This window comes from Dasypus novemcinctus, chromosome 14, assembly GCF_030445035.2.
Source record: "Dasypus novemcinctus isolate mDasNov1 chromosome 14, mDasNov1.1.hap2, whole genome shotgun sequence".
Classification (NCBI taxonomy): domain Eukaryota; kingdom Metazoa; phylum Chordata; class Mammalia; order Cingulata; family Dasypodidae; genus Dasypus; species Dasypus novemcinctus.
This window is the reverse complement of record NC_080686.1, coordinates 64,743,761-64,764,018: the sequence shown is the minus strand read 5'-3', so window position 1 is coordinate 64,764,018 and position 20,258 is coordinate 64,743,761. Positions and strand designations below refer to the sequence as shown.

Genomic DNA, 20,258 nt, shown 5'->3' with positions numbered 1-20,258 from the left:
GTATCAGAATGAATCATAGCACCTGAAGGAAGCTCAGGCCAACCCTAGCCCAAGTGAGGTACACAGTGGTAACCGCAGCAATTCAAGTGTTCGTTAAGGGAGGCTGCAGTCCAATTCAACCTGTTCCCTCGGCATTTAGTAGCCATATTAGTAAAGTGGAGAGAACTAGATTAATCCTCATTTAATGCTTTAAAATATTATTAAACATTTGTGTAAAAGAAAGCAGTGTTAATTGCAGGATGTTCACATGTGACCTTCACCTCAGCAGGATTCATGGTTTTTCTCTTTAGGATCCATGAGTGGGCTGTGGTTGACACAGCTCCCTGGTCTGACAGTAGCTGTGTTTATAAATGGTCAGCTGTGTTGTGAGTATATTTAGCTTATGCTAAGTGCCCCTGAGAGGACAAATATTATCTGTTTCTAGTTAGTTGTGTTTTGGAGCACTGTACATTTTTTTCCAGATGAATAAATATTAAGCCTTTTCCACTTCCCAAGGACAGTTAAGGTTGGATTCTGAAATAAAAATGACCAAACTTTATAAATTGAATTTAAATGAAATGTAAACAGCTATTGGTGCTATTTGTAAGCATTTGTTAGAATATGCTGCTCAATGAAAATTCCATGCTTTGATAAAAAAAGAAAATTAGCTATCAACACTGACAGATCTGAAACTGTTTTATTCATCATTAATATGAATAGAAGGTGTGGCTGACTAATAGAATGGTTACAAATAGTGGTTAAATGGTGTTGGTAACTATACTATAAACCTTGAAATTTGTATATGCAAATCAAAATATATCAAGTAAATAATCTAAGCATTTTTTTCCATCACAGAAGGATTCACTTCAGATTTCTAATAAAGTAAATTTAGCTAGCTGCATTTATTTGTTTGTTCATAAACCTTAAACCTCCTGATAGAGATCTTAAAGAAAAGTAAGGATCAATTTGAAATGGAAGTTAGAATCAGAAGAGATCTTAGAGTGGTTACATATCCCTTCCTGGGTATAGAGGCCTAGAGATGACAAGTGACTGCTGCGAGGTCACCTGCTGCTAAGTAATGACCAAGCTGGGAGGAGATCCCAGACTCCTTCCTGACTTCCACTCCAGTGTTTTTTCTACCTTATTACCTTGCCTCCCAGAAATGATCATTTAAATGAGCAAGATGCATGTATCAGCCACAAAATTTCTACGTCTATGGCTACCTCTATGTCTCTGCAAGCAGTTATAATATAAAAGAACAAAGCATATACTCTGTCAATTATACACCTCCATTCCTGTGTGTCTATGCTTGTCATACCTCATCTCTATCATTTTCTCCTTAATCTCTGGGAAAAAATACATAAGAAAATAGGGTGTGTTTAAATGTACTTCTCTAAGCAGATCATTGAAAACTTGCCCAGTGGCATAGAAAACAGAGCTCTAATAACTTCTCATTTGGCATCCTCTCCTTCTTGTCTTACTCAGCCAAATTAGACCCACCAACTTGTGTGGTACTTAATGGCCTGTCCAGTTTGAGACTAGAGAAGCCATCAGGGTCCTATGACAGATCAACTCTAGTAACTGGTCATTTATCACCTCACCATTTTAACCAAGACCCTGTTTTGTTTTGTTTTTTAATAAAATCTGAAAGTCTGAAAAAGATTTAACTATAGATTTTTCCAAATATAAAACACTGAATTCACCTTGACTTGATTCCACATCTTAACAATGGAAAACCCTAGAATGTCACTTTTCAAGTTGTAATATATGTGTTTATCAAGAAACTATGAGAGGCAGGGACTTGGCCCAGTGGTTAGGGTGTCCGTTTACCACATGGGAGGTCTGTGGTTCAAACCCTGGGCCTCCTTGACCCGTGTGGAGCTGGCCCACGCGCAGTGCTGATGTGCGCAAGAAGTGCCCTGCCACACAGGGGTGTCCCCGTGTAGGGGAGCCCCAAGCGCAAGGAGTGCACCCCATACGGAGAGCCGCCCAGCATGAAAGAAAGTGCAGCCTGCCTCAAAATGGTGCCGCACACATGGAGAGCTGACACAAGATGACGCAACCAAAAAGAAACACCGATTCCCGTGCCACTGACAACAATAGAAGCGGACAAAGAAGACGCAGCAAATAAACACAGAGAACAGACAACCAGGGTGATGGGGGGAAGGGGAGAGAAATAAATAAATAAATAAATAAATAAATAAATTAATTAATTAATTAATTAATCTTAAAAAAAAAGAAACTGTGAGAGAAAGGAAAATAGATAATAATTATTCATAGATTTCTTTTCTGTTAAAAAATTATGCTTGGAAAACTTAAGACATTTCTCACTGTCTTTCTTCCATTTTAAATAGCAATTTATTCTACAAGGAAATAATTATTCAAAGATACATAGTTCATTAAGCCAGAACCTCTTCTGAAATGGCTATATTTTAAATGTACAGAGTATTATGAGTAAGAAAAAATATTAAAAATCTGTCTTGATCAGAATTTTTAGATTGATGGAGCTAAAAATAATGCAATAGCTGTCATTTGTGGAGCATACAGAGAGGTTCAATAAACTTGCCCAAGGTTCAGTTACCACTGAACTATATTGCTTCTATTGTACGTTCAAAGGGACAAATTCATTAATTCTTTGGTCACCCTGCTAGTTCTGCTTTGACCGTGTTCAGTCCTCTGTTAAAGACTTTGGGAGATATGAATCCTTTGTATATTGACTACAATGCATTTGCAATAATTGACACATCATTGAATACACTGAACTTGGGAATAGTGCTACTTTTTTTCTGACTTGTCAGTTGAGATACCTTTTCTTCTTAGATTATTACAATTGCTTTTTTTAATTAAAATGGAAAGGATATTCAGAAACCCAAACAATTGGACTTTTTTGGTATTTTATTCCTAATAAAAGTGACACTTTGATATTTAAGAATTCAAGATATGTGAGTTTTTTTGGTTTTTGTTTTTTAACCAATTTCTTTGAGAGGGCTTTGGCTTTCTTCATTGTTTTGAAACTGTATTAGATACACTAATTTGATTATCTAGGCTGGTGCTCCCAAAGGTATTAAAACACACTTTTTTTCCTCTCTCAAAAATATAGTTATAAAGTAAGCCCAAGATTTGAGAGACCTGCTGTCCTCCCATGGCTGTTAGTACAGGGTCTAATAGAGCACCCTCTCCCTTGCAGCCTTCTTAATCAGACATGCTAAGGTTGTCTCCTCACAGGCTAACCCCTTCGAAATCATCCCTTTCTTCTATGCCCCTTCCCCCCCTCCCCCCCCCCGCCCTATGATTCTAACAAATTTATTGTCCCCATTTATCATTTATTGTTATTTCTTATTGTTGCTTTACCGGGACTATGCCTGCTAGTTCTTGTTTGAATGTCCCTAACCTTTGGTACATCTGGAAGGTGACTCACCTGGTATTTGCTCTGAGCTGAATAATGAAAGCCCACACTTCTGAGTGTCCCTTTAACTTTTTTTTTTTTTAATTATTTTGGGGGAGTGTTCCTTCATTTTAATCCTCTACCCCTTTCCAAGGAGTGTATAAGTAGCAACAAGAAGTCAATTCCAGACTCCCCACTTTATTACCTTCTTACTCCCTTTTCCTTTCTGTAGAGTCCCATCCCTACCCCAACGTGTTCTCCCTTTTTTAAAAGGTGTTATTGATGGCTAAGCCCAAGTCACCAGATGCTTCACACTGCTTTGTCCCTTAAAATGGGGGCGGGGGGAGGGGTGTCATTTATGCAATCTAAAGCTTCTTTGAAAATAAAAAATTAACTAAAAAAACAGGGGGGTGGGGCTTGACAAATGATCTTAGGGCAAATGTTCCTTTAAGGTATTTGTATCCAGCATTGTTATCTTCCTTGTTTTCTTTTAGATCCTCTCAGCTCTGATCTCCTTGGAATCCCCACCCCCCCACTAACGACAGTTATAAAGTAAGTATACATTTTACATTTTCTTCTCTATCAGCTGTAAATGGAAATTTGGACTTTGTTCAATGGTTTTTACAAGAGAAAGTTTCATTAAAATATTTATCAGTAAATAGTGCCATAATGAAAATGGGAGTTCATATATAGGAAAAGATATTAAGTCCCTCTTTAAAATTTATGAATGAAAAGTATAAATGCATAGAAATAAACAAAATAGGACAGTATCTCTCATCCTTGAATATTATCTATAGCCAAATAAAGTATATTTGCATCTATTGAGTAAAGTGGTTTTTATATACTGTATTCATCCTAGGCAGCTGCCAACATATTCTCAGGGGGCACATTACAACAGCTTCCTCCTTCATGTTAAATTGGGCCATTGCCCAAGAGGCATTTCAAATGACATTAAGTGCCAGTTAACATCTAGCAGAGGGTTTGGCATATAATGGGCACATAATAGATATTTGTTATAGAATGAATGGATGGATTAATTAATCAGTTTTGTGTGACAGCTCTCTAAGGTTCTTATCACTGTGAGGCAATGTGAAACAGTGGTTTAGTGCCCTGATTCTAGAGTCAGATGTTTGGGTTCAGTTCTTGGTTCTGCCATTTACATCACTGAATATATTGGATGAATAGCTGGATGACTTAGGCACATTTCCAAACCTCTCTGTGCCTCAGTTTTCCCATCCATAAAATGGAGCTACCTATCTTATTATTGTCATTGTAAAGATTAATTAGTTAATATTTGCATTGTGCTTAAAACAGTACCTGGCACCTAGAATATTCCATTCTCCAATGAAAGGAACCAGGGCTCCTTGGAAAATGGCTGGTTGTGGGGCAGGTAATATACAAGATGAGCAACTTGTAGTTCCAGGAAGTAGTAAAGTGCTAAAACAAAAACAAACAAATAAAAAACTCCACAATGATAAGGATTTGTCAAAGGGATTTCGGAGCCAACTGAAAGAGCTCCCAATGACCAAGCTGGAACAACTTGAGCAACAAAATAAGTAGTATTGAACTATAATTCAAAGTATAATAAATAACCATGTTATTTATATCAGAGTCCATACTGATATAAACGATTGAATAAATAGATAAAGAATAAATAAATAAGGAGAATAGACAAATCTGTGCAGAGGAATTTCAGATAATTTATTTAGATATTAAGGAAGTGGAGCATAACTCCCCATTTCTTCAGTGTGCACCATGCATAGTGACTTTCTTCTGAAGGATACAGTAGGAAAAGGAGGGAAAAAAGAGTAAATTACTGTAGAGAAATCTGACAGCAGTACTGCAGTCAGGTAATTAAGGCTGACACCAACAGCGACATGTCACGTTGATGGTACCCTTGATATGATGTGGTGAGAATGGCAATTTACCTCTGTGGTCTTCCTCCCCAAAACATAGTCCTCCACAATAACCATGAGAGAAACATCAGAAAATTCCCAGTTGAGGGACATGAAACAAAATCCCCGATGAATACAGTGCTCTGCAAAATTATCAAGGTTATCAAAAACAAGGAAAGACGGAGAAACTGTCACAACCAAGAGGAGACTAGTAAGACGTGATGACTAAATGTAATGTGGTATCCTAGATGGGATCCAGGAACAGAAAAGGGGCATTAGGAAAACTGCAGAAATTGAATAAAAGTATGGACCCCAGTTAATAATAATGTATAATAGCAGTTTGGGTTCATTAACTCTAATAAATGTGCCATGCTAATATGAGATGTTAGTAGGGGAAAATGGGTTTGGGGTATACAGGAACTCTCTCTACTATCTGCATAAAAGTTCTGTAAATCTAAAATTGTTTAAAAATAAAAAGCTTATTTTAAAAAGTTATCTTGCATACTTATTAAAATAAAAAAACTGGTTTGGCGGTACATTCTCCAATTTTTCAGTGCCCAAATGATATTATTTTGGTATTTTGAAAAATGTTGAATCCAATTCATTTATGTCTTGAGATGCACACATGCAGAATTGTATTATTTATTAAAGTTTGAATAGGGCAAAGCTATATGCCATTACAGGGTTTTTTCTTTACCCTATAATTTTTTTTTTTTTAATTTAAAAAGAAACATAGGGGCTTTGACAGTCCTATTTTTTATCTAGAGGCTAACAAGTTTAAAAGTACAGTGCCAGGAATATGTAGGTAGAGGCAGCCTGTGGCATTAGTTTACAGAAACAGGCAGAGGGATGCCGCTAGCACCAGGAGGCTCGTAAGAAAGGAGGGCAGGGCAACAACTGCTATACATGAGTGATCCTCAACAAGAAAACGATTGACAAAGCAAAACTTCTCTTACAAAAGTTGTTTAATATAGCCCTCATGTCAAAGAAAAATATTTGGAGTTAACTCAAAATATATAATTTCCCTGACTAGTGTCTTTTTAACAGTAAAGAAATTTGCACAAAAATATGCTCTCAACTCAATGGCAACAACATTTATGCCCTTTAAGAACACACTTTATAAGAACTGAAATAATATGATCTCAGTTTTCAATTTCTTATGACTTAATTTTTCACTTTAAGATTGTTTAGTTTTTTGTTGTTGCTGTTGTTGTTGTTGCTTCTTTTCAGGAGGTACCAGGAATTGAACTGGGGATCCCGTACACGCAAGGTCCACTAGCATGTAACCACTGAGTTACGTTCGCTCCCCAAGACTGTTTAGGTTTTAATATTTTTACATGTATTAATTCTGCCTGATGATAGTAGAATGATACTGTTCATGTTATATTTTTTATTTACATTTTTATATGATGTTTGTATGTTTCAATATATTAACTGTATTAGATATTCATTTTCACTATTTTCTTTTTATGGATTCTGAATCCTTTCCTTACAAAGTATTAAACACAGAAATACTGCTATTGTCATTTTGTCGCAGTATTGTAATAATCACCCAGAATTTCAAGAAGTCAAGTTTTTTTTTCTGATTGTTCTTTAAAACACAGAAATGTCCTAGAAATTCTTATATTTAGGCACTAGGACTGCATTTGCCAAGTTGCTGCTTGCATCTGGAAATAAAGCACAAACATCCTTTCTTGGAGCCAGGGTCCTAACTGTGGGTTGGGATAAGGCAATCACTGTCTCAACTGAGATTACTACAAAACTATCAGCAGATTGAACCAGAGGCCTTTGCTGTTTATGTTTTGTATATGCAGTCACCTTAAAGAAAGCAGGTGACTTGTGGGAATGCAGCTCCTTAGCTGAAATTACAAGAAAATATCTATAGTGCAACAATTCAATTAAGAAACTCTTAGGAAGGATTTCCTGTGGATCCTCCTTCTCCACCCTTCACCTCCTTCTTTTTCCAGTCTCTTCATACCTATATTTTTCTTTCTTCTGTTCCTTCACAGCTAAGCCTTAAGGCTGTAGTTATTGGTTCCTCTTATGCCAAGGGGTACAAAGGGTTGTTATTTGGAATGGTGAGAACATAATTTCCTGTAGCCATTGGTAAAATAACTTACTTAGCAAATAAAGGTCAAAGCTTGCTTGCTTTCTTGCTTTCTTCCTTTCTTCCTTGGGGTGGTTCTCTTTATAAGAATTAAATAACTGTGTCTTCTTTTAACAGTACACAATAACTTAGAGTAAATAGAAGTAACCTTTCCTGCTTGTGAAAGAAATATTAAGTGAAAGCCCAGAACAAGTGCTTTTGTCTTTGGCTGGAAGGTCACAGAATAAAGTCACTCTTTATCAGAGCTGAATCCAGCAGAAAGTCTGAAGAATTTTCCAAGGTTGTTGCTCTGTGGTAGCCAACATCAGATCTCTTTCCCATCATTTTGCTGAGTTTCACCAGGGGCTTGCCTGAAGTTTCTTCATATTTATTCACCATGTGTCTTAATGTGAAGTCTGGCTCTGTTGCAGAAGCAGAGATTCAATAACTTCGTATGGAAGGCCAGGATGCAGTAATAATTTTGGGAAGGAAACATTTATTAACGACTGGCCGCGCTAGGGAATTGTTGGAAACCCTGAGCCCCAAATAAGATTTTTGGGTTCTTTTTATACAGAGGACGAGCCAAATGGTGCTTTGTTCGAGTCCTCGATAAGCTTGAGTTAACACATATTTCCCACATTCCCGGTAGGCTTGAATTAACTTATTTAGTTTGCATCCTCCCTGAATATTCAAACTCTATAGAGCTTACATTTTTTAATTGGCTTCCTGAGACTGGACTGGCATGGTTATGAAGGGTGAAGCTGCAGCCTTTCATTGTTTGATACTCACAGCCCAGGTTATTTATGAAGAGATGCACAGCCCCCACCCATAGCTCATATCATTTTCCCCCTTTATGCAAGCTTAACTTTCTAAGCTTTGGCATAATTATTGTTGTAGTTATGAGGTGGGTGGCTGTTATTTTGATTGATTACTCCATTCATCAATTTCCCAGTGAGGGCCTAAGGACTTATCTCCTGGTCAACATCTGGGGTTTCTTACTGTTTCCAGAAGAAGTTCTCGTTCTGGACAGCAGAATCCTAGGGGTGGGGCCCCCCAGCAGCCATCCTGGGGGTTACCAGTACTTACGTGGATTTCTTGCCAGGCTTCAGATCCATCCATTAATTTTTTTTTTTTAGAGAGAGAGTTTATGCCTTTAATCTTAAAGGGGTGCTGAAGGGAGGAGATTCTTTTTCTGTAGCTACTTCCTGCTGGTCATGGACTGTAGTCCCTACCTGACAAGGTGTAAAAACTTTGTTATTTTATTTGGCTGGAGAAAGATGGATCTAGCATTCTGTATGGAGCTGGATGAAGTTTTCACCTGACTAATAAGATGTCCATTCTGAAAGAAATAAATTTAATTAGAATTTTGGAATACATGTCTTTTTTTTTAAGAGGACACTGGATCACAGAGGTAGAAAAGACGGCACCCTTTTTTTTTTAAATTGGTGGGGAACAGTGTGTGTGTGTGTGTATTAAGTTATTTTATGCTCTTTGTTAACCCCCAGAGAGAAATTGTAATAGATAATGGTATTAGGTACTTAGCTTAGTTTCTGAAGACACATTTCAGGCTGTTCAATGATTGGCACTCATGTGCTTTGTTAGGTGCTTCTGGTGAACTGGTACCTTTTTTTGGCTGCTGGTTTCATTCAGGACTAATGCACCAAGTTGGAAATTCTTTTAGCTTTTAGTTGTGGAAGTGATCAGAACTACAGAGTGAAGTGGTTTTTTTTTTTTTACAATTTTGGTTTTAATTGAATAATTCCTTGTAATTTTTTTTACTGTTTTTACAATCTTTGTTTTTGATGCCCTGGACAGTGCATAATTGTTAATTTTTGAAGTTTGTCCCTTAGGATCTGATTTTGGGTCCTTTATCAGTAGTAGGGTAGCTGGGTTAAGAGTTTGACACACCCTTATTTGCATTTTGGGGGTGTTTAGTAATTGAGCCTGGTTTCAATGAACCGGTTACCTGTAAGCCACTGGTGGCCTCTGGCCTTAAGCACATCCTTCACCCAGTATGGGGTGAAGATTGTGAGAGGTTGCCCTTAAGTTAGTATGGTGGCTTTTAGATTAAAAGGGCTGTTGGCCCTACTGTTTTCAGGCAAGATGGCTATATTTTTATCTTATAGACATGTTTATTAATTATTCAGAAAATGAAGTTTACCAGGATTTTTAACATGTTTAATATAATTTTGCACATGAAGATAATACTATAATTATCAAGCATATACTTAGAACAGGATAAAGGTACAGCATTTAATATTAATTAATGTATTATTTAATGCATGTTTTTTTGAGCTGCATTTAATAGTTTTAAGTTTCAGGTTTGCAATACTTTACATGTTATCTCTCCATGGGAGCAGGCCATAATGCCAACTGTATTTAAGTTCTACTTACAGTATTTTGGTATTTATTGCTCCACTTTGTATGTCCTTCACAGAAGCTACAATACCATTGACCCTAGGGAGAAACTAGGGAGTAGATTTTACCGGCCTGGTGCATAGCACTCTCTGGCACTATATGAAACAGTGCCAGTCTGAAGACGATATTCATTGTACATTTGGCTGTACTTAGCCACTGTTGGCTGCTGCAGGAGCTTGAAACTGCGGAGTAGTTTCCATCCACTTAAGGAGCATGACCAGAGAAGTAGTAGATATTTTTATTGTTTTAAAGGTCAGTGACCAAACTAGCCAATAGCTCATTTGGAGAGACAACCTGTAATGTACTGAAGACCTGTTTTGAATGCAAAAGAGAGTTTGACAATTTGAAGTTTATTTCTTGATTTTTATATACCTTTTAAACATTTTCAATGCAATGTGTTACATATTAAATGAGCTTAACTTTTTAGTATTTTGCTTTTTATTTTTAAACCTTCATCATGAAGATGTTAATTAGCAAGTATTTTACCTTAGTAGTAGAGGTAAAACTATTTTTCTTTGTTAAAATGACAACAGAAGATTTCCAGTGGAATCTTTTATTACTACTGCTTGAATATATACATTGAGGTGACCTTTAGACAGGGTTTATTGCTATGAAGTTACTTCTTGCTATCAATATTAATCAGGTTTCTAGTTAATAATGGCTCTTTAGAACTAGAGCCATTTAAATGCTTCAGGTTGGAAGATACTTTAACAAACTTTTACAATTGACCACAACTACAGACTGGCAAATTTACCTTAGATTACAGTTAATAGCCAATGGAATTTACTTTGTGCATTTAAGAGAGAGCAGCCCTGTATTTAACTTAATTTCATTAAACACGAACTTATAGCTTTTATTATTTCAAAGATATAATACATATAATGTTAACTTATTAACCTGGTATCTCATAAACTAAAGAGATAATATTTAAGCTAAACAAGTTGAAATTGTTATTGTTTAAACAAAGAATGTTGTTTTTTTTTTTACAGGGGCTTAAAATCTTTTATTTTTGATAATTTTAAAACTGAAAAATTTTAAAAGCATGCTGACTTCTAGGCTTTGGAATATAAAGCAGTCACTTAATTTGTTCCAACTGTAGTTTAACAAGGATTTTTATAGCTTTTCCAATAGTTTTTATATTCTGATTTCTAATGACTTTTTTCATACTGCTTAGTTTAATTTGGGTTTTAGGAATATTTATTACTTATATAACTGCATATTTAACTTTAACAATTTGAGCAAATAGGCAGACATGAATAGTTTGATATAGAAACACTACTTAGCTATTTAAAACCTTTTTTTTTTTTTTTTTTTGCTGGCTAATCCAGAGTACAGTTTTCTCACTGGTTTTCCTGGTTACATTATTGTTTGGAGGGAACCAGGCAAGCTTCTGGGACTTTTGCTTAGACTAAAAGAAACTGGGTAGCTCTGACTCACTTTTTCCTGAGACAGTTTGAACAATGGGGGTTGTTTAGTAAGTCTCTTTGGACAAAGAAAAGGGCTGGTATACTGGAAAGAGCATTGCTTACTCTTGGAAAACCTGGCAACAGTTATTTCTGATTCCTAGTGGAAATGGCCATTCAGAATTAATTTGTATTATTGGGAAAGGTCAAGGAAAAAGACAATTTTCCTTTTAAAAGGGTAAAGAGGAAATGAGAAGACCAAAAATATTTTGAATGGCACAAAAGTGATATGCATAAACCTTTTTGGTTTTAAATCTCACTACAAGTTTCCTAAAGTTCAATTATCAAGTTAAATTGTCAAGGGGTGGGCCAGACCCACAGGAACTGTAAGCAAAGGCAAATGCAGTTTATAGTTACCATTACAGTAGTTGAAATTTAAGGGTTAAATTAGTTATAAAATAACTATAAGTTTAAGTAACAATTACTATTATTATAATAAGCACTAGATAAACTTGAAGTAGCCATAAACAGAGGTAAATTAATTTAATATCACTATTATAATAGCTGAAATTTATGCTATATTTACTTGCTGTAATAGTTTGTTATAAATTTATGTGTGTGTGTATATATATATACACATATATAAAGGTACTTATACAATGATTTTAATTCTTAGCTACAGTTTTTACTGAGTTTTTACCTTAAGGTGAATTGGGTACCTTTATTAACTAAGCCACAAGAATTTTATTAGTAATATCTTTGTGAAGTTTTTTTGCCTGTCTAGTAACTGAATTATTTTCACTTGTGATTTGTGCATTAAATCCACTAGCAAGACAATACTGACCTTTAAAGATTCATTTTTAAGTTACCTTTCACTGTGATTTCCTAGGCACAAGCAACTGACAAAAGTTAAACACAAATTTTAAAGTTGAACACAAGGTTATGCATAAATTAAAACAGAAGAATTTATACCTTTTGCATTTCAAGGAACTCTCTGACTTTAATTAATGGCACATGAGGTTTTATTTTGATCACTATTCACACCTTTTATAGGCACAATTGAGTTTAAATTGAGTAGTTTGAGATTTATTTTCTCATTTCTTTAAGGAGATACAACATGAGGTTTCTGGGCTTGATCTATGTTTTTTTTTCCTTCCTGCAGACCTTATTGTTTGACAGCCTCCCTGTTGAATTAGCCATCAAAAAAGGTTGTTAAGTGATTAGAGATTCATTAGATAACAGTCTTGCATTTCTGAGGCAACAGCCTTTTGCTAGACAAAGGTACTCTACCAGTTTCATAGCTTTTAAAACATTTTAAAGCTTTTAACACAGACATGCAAAGAGAAATTTAGAAAGGCAGAACCTGGGCAGAGGTTAATTATGCAAATATATCTTGACTGTGACACTCTGGGGAAGGAATTTTTATTGCATTCATCCTGGCTGTGCTCTGAACCCCTCCACCTCCCCACTCCAAGGCAGCTGGGCATGATCAGATAGGAATGCAGCAAATCTAAGGCATGGACTCACCAGCAGTGGCAAGCCCCTGGCTATTCAGCCCTGGCATGCATCCCCCTAAGGAAGGAGGAGGGAGAAGGTAATGGCAGCAGGCTCCAGGCTGCTAAAATGGCTTGAAGGAGCCTTCCCAGGGGACTTCTGCCCTGGCAGGGCCATGATTTAAGCTACTGTTTTTTCAGCCATCCTGACTGGGGCCAGTTTTAATAAACTTGGGTGTGCAGCGCATACATGGATGATTCCCGAGCGTGGGCACTGTTCAGACTCCACGGTTTTGCTTTATAACTACAATCATTCCATTCCTTTGCCAGTGGCAAGGGAGGGCTCCAGCTTAACCAAAGTTCACTACTTCACACAATTAAACAATCTAACACTCTCATCTGAAGGCATGAAAATACACACCGGCATTCAATGCAGACAGAAGCACAAAGCTCATTACTCTCCAACACAGCTACCCCTGAGCAACTATTGCAACTTTAGGAAGAGGGAACTTCCAACACCAAACTTTGAACAGGATTTTCTACTTACTGTTGCTGTTTACAAAGCAAGCTCATTAGCAACTCAGCACCAAAACAAAGACTTATTTCTGGCTAAACCTTTTTCACTGTTTAACCTTATACTCAGATCAAGCCGTATTACAAAAACCAATCCATTTTCTTGTAACCAAAATTTTCCAAATCCAGACCAGTTTTCAGGATGCATTAAGACTTAAACCCATCAATGTTCTTTTCCACTGTAATTAAACCTCACTATCTTAGTGGAGGCAGAATCAGATGCTAACACCCAGTTAGCTAAACTTAAATACCAGGTTTTTTCTCTTTCCTTTTAGACCTGGAGAAGATGGCTTCCCCCTGAATTTCTGGAGGTACTGGGATTCCCCCTTTTTTTTTGGAAATAGATCAGGTGTCCCTTATAATGTTTAAAGTTAAATTTTTCTGACATTATGCCGCCCCCCTCCAGGGGGTTCTTACCTGGTGTGTGGAGATTTTTCATTCCCAGAATTTCTTTAGCCTTCCGTTGCATACATTTCTTCCCAAGAGGATTCTGGTGGAGCCCACATCCTCTTTCTTGGACTGAAGAGAGGCCAGGGGCACCCAGATTTGGGGTTCACCTGAGTCCTCCAGGCTTTCTTGGAGACATCCAGCAGGGGTAGCGAAGTGCTCCCATCTCTGGCCTTCGTTGCAAATCTGGACGAGTCCCCAGAAATGTTGCGGAAGCAGAGAGATTCAATAATTGTGTATGGAAGGCCAGGATGCAGTAATAATTTTGGGAGGGAAACATTTATTAACGATTGGCCAGGCTAGGGAATTCTTGCTGAAAACCCTGATCCCCAAATAAGATTTTCAGGTTCTTTTTATACAGAGGACGAGCCAAATGGTGCTTTGTTTGAGTCCTCGATAAGCTTGAGTTAACATATATTTCCCACATTCCAGGTAGGCTTGAATTAACATATTTAGTTTGCATCCTCCCTGAATATTCAAAGTCTACAGAGTTTACATTGTTTAATTGGCTTCCTGAGACTGGAGTGGTTGGCATGGTTATGAAGGGTGAAGCTGCAGCCTTTCATTGTTTGACACTCACAGCCCAGGTTATTTACAAAGAGACACCAAGCCCCCACCCATAGCTCATATCAGCATGTTTACCTCTTATCAACATTCTGGATTTTATGTGGTTGAAGCAACTATTAGATTAGCAATCCTTTTATCAAAAGAGCTTAGCTCAGGAAGTGGATATGGCTCAAGGGATTGGGCTCCTGCTTACCACATGGGAGGTCTGTCGTTCAGTCCCATTGCCTCCTAAAGAAGACAGTGAGTTGGTGCGATGGGAAGGTGCAACAAGCTGACACAACAACAAGATGACACAACAAGAGACACAAAAAGAAAAACATAATGAGAAACACAACAAATCAGGGAGCAGAGGTCCCCGGGCCTCCTAAAGAGGATGAACACGATGGTGAGCTGACGTGACAGGCAGGTGCAGTGAGCTGATGCAACAAGATGATGAAAGACACAACAAAGCAGGGAATGGAGGTGGCTTAAAATATTAGGCACCTCCCTCCCACCTTGGAGGTCCTGGGTTCAGTTCCTGGTGCCTCCAAAAGAAAAAAAGATGATGAATAGACACAGCAAATACAAACATGATGGGGTAGGGAGAGATAAATACAATAAATCTTAAAAAAAAAAAAGGAGCTTGGCTCATTTTGAAGAGAAATATTTTCTAAGTAGATTTTCTGTACATTCCATTTGTCTTCTGATTTTTTTTCTAAACTATCCAAATAACCTTTTACATCACGGTGATTAAATCCAAGTTGGATTTCCTTGTTTGGGACTGCTCAGATAACAATTGATTGTGGCAGCCTAGGAAGTCCTTTGGCATAAAACTAGGCATTTGTTAATTCATTCATTATATGTCTTTAATTGGTACTATAATTTCTTTGTTGGGGTACCCATGTGCCCAGTGAACCTGGTACTACTTCCTCCACACTGAGCTCCCCTTTTCTAAACTTCCGTTAGACACATATTCTGTGCTTGGTCATCCCATCTTGTCTTACTTACCCACTGTTGTAGTGATACTTTTTCTCCCCAAAGAGTCCATGAGTTCCTTTAGGGCATGGATTTTGCCCTCCATCCATTATGCTTTCACAGTGCACAGCACCCTCGGCACTTGATGCCCACCTACCAGCCCACACACACACACCTGATCAAAATAGTGTTCCCTCAAATTGAGTGGATGATACACCTTCCATGTGCCTCACCACCATAGGTGGGCTCAGCCAAATAAAATGTTCTGCCTTCTGGGACTCCATTGCCAATTTCTGGAGATCCAGGCTTCTTGCTAGGCATCTTCCCCCTCGCACCATTCTCTGAAGCCTTTACCCTCACTGAGGCATCAGCTGCATGTTATTCCTCCTAGGGCAGTCATGTTCTAAGAGAGCATCCCGAAGCCTAGAACACCTTCAGGACCTAAAGTAATGCATCTCTCATGGTGAAATTTCAGGTGCTGTGATAAGCAATAGTGGAGATATTTTTAGTTATCCTTGCCGGCCTCCCTTAAATCACACCACATAGGAGACACCTACTCCACTTGCTTATAGGTCTACCCTACCTGGGGACTATTAAAGAAATAGAAATCTTGACTTGTGTTCTTAAGGTGTGAAAAACCTAGCAGAGGAATTAGATTACACATGCCTATGATGGCAGACTAGAGCTATGTGTAAAAGAACTTTGAATTGCACAGTCCCAGGTTCTAAGCTCAGTGTTTCTACTTACCAGCAAGTTTCTAAAATATTCTGGGGCTCATTTTCTTTGCCCATAACATAGGGATAAGAAAGCCCACTCCTAAGTTGTTTTGAAAATTTAAGTGTGACGATGTATGTGCCTTCCCTGGCACATAGTAAATATGTCGTACATGGTTGCCGTCAGTAATAATTAGAGCTCAAGAGGATTCTAAGTCCCAGCCAGGCACCGTGGAAGTCTGAAGCTGAGAACGGGAATGCAGAGCAAGGCAATGAAGGAGGTAGATGAAGATCCAGGAGAACTTCGTAGAAGAGGTGGACTTCCTTGTCCTATGGGAAGGTTGTCCAATATCTCTGCTTGCTCATCCCACAGGTACTGCATCCCCTTATCACTTGGCTTAGAGAAGCATTTTTCATTTGGAAGGAACCTTCTGGGAAGAGGTGAAGACTATAAGTGGATCCCATGGACGTTATCACTGTAGAGCTGAGCGTAAAATCAGCCTCATCACTTATCTGGAAACATAAACTATTTGCAGGTTTTTTTCCTCCATCAGACTTTGTAGTCCTCAAAGTCAAAGTCTGTTAACTCCTGTTATTCCCAGGCCACTACCTAGACTCTGGACCCTAGAGTATATGCGCAGTGCTCAATTATTAGCAGAATGACTGAAAGGATGGAAGATGCTTGAGTTTTGCATCATTAAATCTATTAACAACACAAATGATCCTATAGACAATTTACCAAGACTCGGTACAAATGTGTGAACATATTTTCCATGCAAGCAAGAACATGATTCAGTCAAATAAAAGACGGAAGTATTGTGGTTTGTGGTTCTCCAAAGCAACATTGTTTATGGGGTCAGGTGAAGAATAAAGATGTAACTTAGGAAAGTTGCAGGCACCTCAGAAATGCTTTGGTGCATAAAAGGAGAAAAACAAAATGAAACAAAAAACAAAAAAACACAACCAAGCATATAAAACTGGAAGAGGAGTTTGTAAAATCAACCCAGATGTCAAAAGGGACAAGTTGGCAGATTGGAATGGATCATTGCTAATTCCTGCAACCACCTGGCTTTATAATTTAACTTTTCTCTGAGCTTTTGTTATTCCAATGATATTTGGGGGTGAATTTATTCCCATATTATTGTCTTTGTCAAAAGCAATGATTTTTTAAAAGATTGCATGTGTTCATTCCATCCCTGTTTACACCTTGCCATCCTGCTATTTACAAAATTGGTCTCTCACACTCTGCCTGGGGTGTTTTCAATTCTCATATAGTTAAAACTGCCAGAGGACATCTGTAAGCAGCTAGATTTTGAAGAGAGGGGGAGCCACTGCATTACCCAGTGGAAATGCAACTTGTCAGGGTGTCTCCCCAATGAAAGAGGCAAGTAGCTATTGGGAACTTGTGACCACCTGTGAAACTTGACACATTCAAGTATTTTGAATGCTTGAAAGTGCTTGATGTGCCTATCCTTTATAGAGATACAATGCCAGGTGTGACGTCTACTGTGGGCTGGTGCCTCCTTCAAGTTGCCCAGAGTAACATGAAATGTGATTTCTTTCCAAAGTGGAGCTCCTGCCATTTTTGCCCAGCACTAGGCTGGACCTGAGGTAGAGGATGTGCAGATGCCTCTGCCCGCTCCCTTCTGCAGCCTGTCCTGCCCTCACTTTAGTCTGGTCCTCCTCGCCCACTCTGATCTATATTCAGTCGATGTTCCTCTTGATTGGAACTGGAAGCTAGAAGCCGTCCTTTAGCTTTCTCGAAGCATGGAATCCAAAAAGTTTGGGGAATGGGGAGGGCGTATTAGAATAAATAGCTCTGATTACAATTGCTTTAATTACAATTAGTATGCATCCTGGTGTTGTTGGATTTTCTCTTGGTACTTGGCTAAGCTATAAGAAAGGAATTTCAAGAGCTAGCCAGGTTAGTTAGGTCAGTAATTTATTAAGGAATGGAGAGAAGAGAATGGGAGAAAATAACAGATCAAGAGTCCCAAGTAGAAAGGAAGGGGCTGAAGAGTGATAAAGAGCACCAATTTACAAACAATTCCCTATTACAGGTTATACATTCCCAGGTTTCCTTGCATATTGATCCAGGTGGGACGTTTTGCTTTGGTGCTTTGCCTTTTAAACCATTAATTACTCCACCTCTTTGCTAATGACAGGGGAGGACGCCCAGCTGTTAGCTGTTCTGATTGATTACCCCACCCATCAATCCCCTGGGAGCGCCCAATGATAAGGCCCTTGGAGAATATCCAGGGCTTCTTGATTCCAGAGGAAATCTTGTTCTGAGTGGTAATTCTCACAAGTTCTTCCAGCAGCCATCTTAGGGGTACCGATGTCCAAATGGACTTCTTGCCAGGTTCCAGATCTGCCTATTGATTCCCTATTTTACTATCCTGCCTCACTGGCACCAAGAAGGATGGCCCCTGGCAAAGTGGTGACCCAGGCCAAGGTTGGCCTTTCTCTTCTGAGTAGCCTCAAGACTTCTATTCCCTCCTTCCCCCCAACCAACACACACACCGAGTTACCCTTCTCTGCTTCTGATGTCCCTGTTTATGTCAGACCTTCCTTGTCAGTGTAGGTTGTACTCAGTGCTTCAGTCTCCTTCCTCTACTTGCTAATTTCCTCCCATCAAAATTGCTAGTCCCATTATTATTATTTCTTTAGGAATACTCACTGCTATATAAACACAAATGCTTTTGGGTCAAAGATACCTATGCTGGGTGTGCTCCTCCAGGATAGAAAGGATATAATGAAAAACACAACTCATCAGGCCTCAGAAAACCTGGCTTTTTAATCTGGTGCTGCCTCATTTTTTGCTGGTTAATTTGGGTTATGTTACTTAACCTTTCTGAAATATTAATGTCCTCATCTGTGTAATGGTACTGATAAGATAGGTCCACATACAAGCATGTCTTAAATCACATCACACAAGCAGGCACTACTACAAAATGAAGCTAATTAATATGAGACTTTTTACCTCACAGGACTATTGTAAAGCTTAAATGAGATGAATCATTTGAAAGCTCTTTATAAATAAAAGAGGTGCTGTGCAAATGTTAGCTAAGAAAGCAAGAAAGTGCCTCATCTTTGTCCAAAATGTATAGCTTCTTTGCATAACAGAGAGCTTCCACCTGGCTTTAACCTGAGCCTCTGTTTCCTCATCCATAAAAATGGATATAATCAAGCCTCAGGGGCATCATGAGAATGAAATGGAATTATGAATATAAAGTTCCCTAGCATAGTGCCATGTAGTACATAGTAAGCATTAGTGCTCTTCTCTTCTTCTTAAGAAGTCCCTTGTGGAGTGACTCCTTGGACAGGCTGGTACAAGAGTTTCCATATGCTTCAAGTCTCCCCATGTATGAAGCAGAGCCAGGCAGCCGAATATGGCATCAAAGCAGCCAAGAGGAATGAGCAAGTGCAAGGTACAATTAAATTGATGTGTGTCACTCTTCTGAAATGAGTGATCCCAGGCCAGGAGTGGGGCAGGCGAGGGAGGTGAGGTGGGCACTCACCTCAATGCATATGTTGGTCAGCCAAAGAGGTGCTATGCAAAATACGAGAAATTGGTTGGTTTTTATAAAGGGTATTTTTTTGGGGGTAGGAGCTTACAGGTACCAGGCCATAAAGCAAAAGTTACTTCTCTCACCAAGGTCTATTTGGAGCAAGATGGCTGCCGACGTCTGCAAGGGTTCAGGCTTCCTGGGTTCCTAACGTTCCTGGGGCTTGCTTTTCTCTGGGTTCAAGGTTCCTTCCTTCCTGGGGCTGGCTTTTCTTTCCTCTGTGTGCTGACTTCCCGGGGCTCCAGCTTAAGTCTTCAGCATCAAACTCCAACATCAAAACTCCAACATCAGAAACCCTCAACTCTGTTCTTTGCCATGCCCTAATCAAAGCTCATTCATGTCCAGGTACAGATCAGACTACACGCATAATCCAATATTTCTTTTTGGAATACATCAATTATATTAAAGTGCTACAGTGCAAAATTAAATGGGGTGCCAAAGATCTCAGTAATCAAGATAAATAATGTTTTAATGCACTATTTTAAAAACCAAAATTAATGACAGCATCCATAATGGACACTGTATCAAAATTTTTAATGAAGAAAGGATCAGGAGGAGCACTGATTTTTCCTCTTGCCTCGGGTGCCAATATGGCTTAGCTCAGCACTGTTACAGATCTTCTCTTCATTTAAAACTTTGATATTTTGTTCATCATGGATTGTTTGCATTAATTCTTATTTTTAAAGATATTGTATTAAGACATTATTTATCTTGATTACTGAGTTTTTTGGTGCCCCCCCTTAAATTTGCTCCTGAGGCAAGCACCCTGAGTCCTC

At 38.4% G+C, this 20,258-nt stretch overlaps 1 protein-coding gene across 16 annotated transcripts in view; it reads left to right on the top strand.

Moving 5' to 3' along the window:
• Positions 1-20,258, top strand: part of NCALD (neurocalcin delta) — a 420,474-nt gene that overhangs the window by 205,664 nt on the left and 194,552 nt on the right. For all 16 annotated transcript variants that reach the window (XM_058275830.1, XM_058275832.1, XM_058275835.2 and 13 more), the window contains one exon: positions 3,859-3,916. The gene's annotated coding sequence lies outside the window, so the exon portion shown is untranslated. The remainder of the gene's footprint in view (positions 1-3,858; positions 3,917-20,258) is intronic.